The following is a 4840-nucleotide window of genomic DNA, read 5'->3' as shown; positions in this document are numbered from 1 at the left end:
ACTAAACCTTTCTCTGAGGCTATCCCAGGATGCAGACCAAAAGCACCTCCGCTGCTGTCTACTTTGCCACGGTGGCAACAGAGCCAGGCTCTCTGCACATGGCCCTGCCAGTGCCTCTCACTCCTGCCGTCCACCTCTCCTGGTCACGGGGCTCCCTCCTACCCATTTGTATGCGGACTCTGACCCTTCCTTGGTCACAGGCTGGNCTTGGCCCATCTGTTGGGAAGACCAGGGAAAAGGATGGGGGGAGACGAGAGGGACTCAGGGCTGGCCCTTCAACTAAGTAGCTGAGTGACTTTGGAGCAGTCCCTTCAGCTCTCTAGATTCTCATCTCAGTGAATCTGAGTGCATTTGCAGAGATCAGTCTAGGAGGAATTCAGGAATGCTGTCATTCCAGGGCCCACAAAGACTGTCCAGGAAGGACAGCCCCTGCATAAAGGGCTGTGTTCATCTCCTGAGTGCTGGTCTACCAGTCTACTGAGAGGCTCTGCGGAACCCAGGCATTGCAGCATTGACCTCAGCTTCTGAAATGAGGCCTGCCTGTATTCTTAGTTATGGATACAGCCGTCTATTCACTCCTTCATTTAGCAAATACTCGCATGGTACCTGTGACCATTTAGCAAATACTCACAGGGTGCCTGTGATGCTCCAGACAGGGATGCAGCAGTGAATACAACAAACACACACAAATTTCCTTGCCCTCATGGCACTTCCAGTCTCTGGAGTCAGCAGAGTGCTTTGTGAGCCCTCACAGAGGCTGTGTTAGGCACTAAACCTTTCTCTGAGGCTATCCCAGGATGCAGACCAAAAGCACCTCCGCTGCTGTCTACTGTGCCATGGTGGCAACAGAGCCAGGCTCTCTGCACATGGCCCTGCCAGCACCTCTCACTCCTGCCGTCCACCTCTCCTGGTCACGGGGCTCCCTCCTACCCATTTGTATGCGGACTCTGACCCTTCCTTGGTCACAGGCTGGAGAGTAAACATAAAAAGAGAAGGCAAAGCACATTTCAGTTGAAATCCCCAAGGAAACTGATGTGATTGCTGTACAGAAATGGTTCCAATAAGGGCAGAGAGGAATATTGCTTTTATAGCTTCTGAGACATAAAACATTTAGAAAATGTGATTGACTGGCAGGGCCTAATTTATCATTTATCTCATTCCCTCTGCTCTCACACTGTCTGTCTTGCCCCCCACAACATGCAGGCAGATGCCCGCATGCAAACTTCTTCCCCCTTTTTGCACTCCTTTCTTCCTCGCTCTCAGAGAGTTGGATTTATCCTCATTCTGTTAAGCAGGAGAACTCCTGTGGCTATTTATAATTAATGCTCAGAAACCTGCCAATCCATTTAATGACACTAGCAGGTCATGCCCCCCTTATAGCTCTCCATTAATCATCATTAGAACAGCTCTGAGTTTTTACATTCTTTTTAAATGTTAATTCACCTCTGTAATGCTCCTTTTAGTTAAAACCATACAGGGGAAAGTGGTTGTGCCTCCTGCTGCCCGCTGGCCCAGGCAGGAACAGCGTGGTGGAGTTGGAAGAGTCTGGTTGATTTCCTCTGTTCTTTTGTAGTCTGCCCTCTCCCCCCAGTACCAGACGTCAGCCAGTGTGTTCTTTGGTTGCCTATACTTATCTATTAAAAAAAAAAAAAAAAGTCCAGTGGATTAAAGATCTGGTCAAGTGAACACAGTCTGGTATCATTGGACTCCCAGGGCTCAAGCAACAATCTGTGACAGGTTCCAGACTTCCTCACTAGGACCCAGCATCCTGGCATGGTTTTGTAGCTCCTGAAGTTGAGGGAACGTAAAGGGCTCCCCAGGTAGGCCAAGCCTAGAACCGTCCATGTGACTTTCCAACACTGGAGAACACACACCAGAGAAGGAGCCAAAAATGGATCGTGTAAAGGATTCTATTTCTTCCCATCAAGAGAGCTGGCCACTTGCTTCATTTTTGCTGGGTAAAACATTTAACTCCTCTCCTCATCTCCTGTTATCTGTCCTCCCTAAATAAACAGGTTAAATCTCTAGGAATTAAAGGGGGCTGAAATTATATTTCAGACTGATCTATCAGTGCAAGGTGTCAGCATCAGGGTCACATCTTGCCTTTCTCTGCTGCTTCCCCATCCACAGCCTGACCTCCCGCTGCAGTGGTGCGCCAGCAGCCTTCACCCCCCGCACGTGTGTGCCTCACACCTCTAGGGCTGCTACATTTATACAATATTTCTCAAGCCAAAGAGGTATATTTTGAGTCATCCAAATACACATGGTAAAAGAATGTTAGCCTTGGAATGGGGAACAAAAATCTAAACTCCAACTCTGTTATTTCTTCACTGTGCATCTCCGAGCAACTCACTTTACCTCTCTGGGCCTCATTTTTCTTATTTTGGGAATCCATATTTTTAAGCGGCCTTGAGCTAGTAAATCCTGTGATTTTATTGCTTGACTATGAGTCTTGCCAAGGGACAATGGCGGTGACTCAGGCCTAACTGGGAAAACTCGGTCCCTTTGACCATCTGAGCTCTTAACTTTTCTTTGTGTTGTCAAGTGATGTACCCTAAAGTTAAAGAGTCTAACAAAAGCAAACATAAATGAATGGGGAAAACAAAAAATATATTTATTTCATTTTGACTCACTTTCTTTTCTTCTCTTTTTGTGACCGGTAAGGGGATCGTAACCCTTGGCTTGGTGTCGTCCGCACCACGGTCAGCCAGTGAGCTCACCGGCCATCCCTATATAGGATCCGAACCCGCGGCCTCGGCGCTACCAGCACTGCTGCGCTCCCAGCGCCGCACTCTCCCGAGTGAGCCACGGGGCTGGCCCTTGACTCACTTTCTGATCCATCTTTGTGCTAGGCATTTGGAACCATGTATTGAATTCATTTTCAAGGCTGCATCAAATTCACACATTAAGCTGAGACAACCCCTCAGCGCCTGCTAGGTACCATAAACTTTGTCTATTGTGTTATTTAATTTATTTAATGCTCTTCCAAAGTAGGCTAACCCCATTTTATATATGAGTAAACTGAGGCTCGAAGAAGGAATGTGGCTAGCCCAAGGTTTATACTGTTCGTAGTTTGTAGGGTCTCAGGTCAAACCTAGATATCCTGAATTTAAGTCCAGATTCCAGTTTTGTATAATTTCATCTTGTTCTGCCCACGACCCCAGTTTTCTCTGAGTGGGGATGAACTGATAACCTTGGATGAAGACATGTCCTAGCTGTTATTCCTGCTCTGGCATGAATTGTGACTAGTGACTCATGATTTGGGCTAAAAACTTACTTTCCTGGGTTGATTTCTCATTGTTTTTAAGTTCACTTTGGCATTAGGATATAAAACTGGGCTGCCTCTGGGTTTTCTATAGGAAAGCCCAGTAGCTATTGCTTTTCTTTTCTACAGTTCTTACCTGTTCCCCTTTCTTACAGGGACGGTCATACCCATCTTCCCCTTCCCTGCAAAGCATCGTGGCTACTCTAAGTAGACATGAGTCCCCGAGCTGGGCTTCGGCCATCTGTTCTGCCCTTCACTTGAGAATGCAATAAAGTCTGCTTGACAATTATGTCAGTACAAAGGGCAGAGAGGACAGCATGTCAAAAAGCTGTGTAAAATCCATTCTTCCAAATGTTGCATCAAGAATATTCTGGCCAAAAAGAGCTCTAACAGCAAGCAAATATTGTATCCTCTGCTGCCTTCTCACCTGGCTACTTCTCTTTATTAGTGGATTTGTGTTAGTTCTTTCTTAGTACCAAATTAATAACATTAAGACCTTACAATCTTTCAGTGCTGTATACATTGGAAAGGGCTTTCACAAATCTATTATATCTTTAAATCTTCATGACTGCAGTTGGATTTTAGAACTGAAAGAGCTTTGGAAAACATTTAACCCAATACTCTCAGCTGATTTATTATTGATGTATTTTGTTTAGTTTAAGTAATGTATCCTTATTAAATATAATTTGGAAACTATACAAAAGTGGCTTTAAAAAGATTTAAAGACACTCATGAACAATTACATTTAATATATTTCTTTCCTTTTTTTCCTTATTCTCTGCTGTGGTTTTTATTACATAGTGATAATAATATCATTTGTATCTTATCTTTTCTTTTAAGAATAGGTCGGAAGCAATTTTCCATGTCATTACATAGTATTACTGAACATCATTTTAATTGGTTTTATTATATTACATCAAGTAGATGTACAATACCATTACCCTATGTTTGGACATTTATGTTGCTTGCATTTTTTGCTGTTATAAATAATGTTTCAGTGAACTTTTTCATGATTATGGCTTTATTCTAGTTTTATGATTGTTTCCTTAGCCCAGTTCAGTAGAAATCCAATTACCACCAATTCTCTTTATTTTACTCAGGGGAAACTGAGTCACAGAGAAGCAAAGCATCTCCAAATCTTGCAGTCAGTTAGAAAAGCAACACTCAGACCAAAAGTCAGGTCTTTCATCTCTTGGTTTAACATTTCTTCTATTATATGGTGATGCTCAGAATTTCTAAATAAAGGGCTTGACAGATATCTTGGGCTTCCAAATAAGAGCACTTGTATTTTTAGAACCCAATGATTCAGAAAAAAATTACAATTAAACTACTATGAATTCTGTGGCACTTCTAAACAATGTGTATTAAACACAGAAGCATAGGAGCAGTATTTGTTGAGAAAGATGTGTTCCAGCTGCCGACAATGCTTGATGCACATGAGGATCCTAAGCTCCATTTAAAACCCTCTCTTCACCTCCCACCCCAAACTAGAGTCCTCTGTCCTTTCACAAGAGAGCATCCTTGGTTTGCTCCCAGGATGTTCATTCCAAGCTAGAATCCATGGGGATGTCTTTT

This window comes from Galeopterus variegatus, unplaced genomic scaffold (assembly GCF_000696425.1).
Source record: "Galeopterus variegatus unplaced genomic scaffold, G_variegatus-3.0.2 Scaffold6290, whole genome shotgun sequence".
NCBI classification, from domain to species: domain Eukaryota; kingdom Metazoa; phylum Chordata; class Mammalia; order Dermoptera; family Cynocephalidae; genus Galeopterus; species Galeopterus variegatus.
This window is presented reverse-complemented; position numbering follows the sequence as displayed.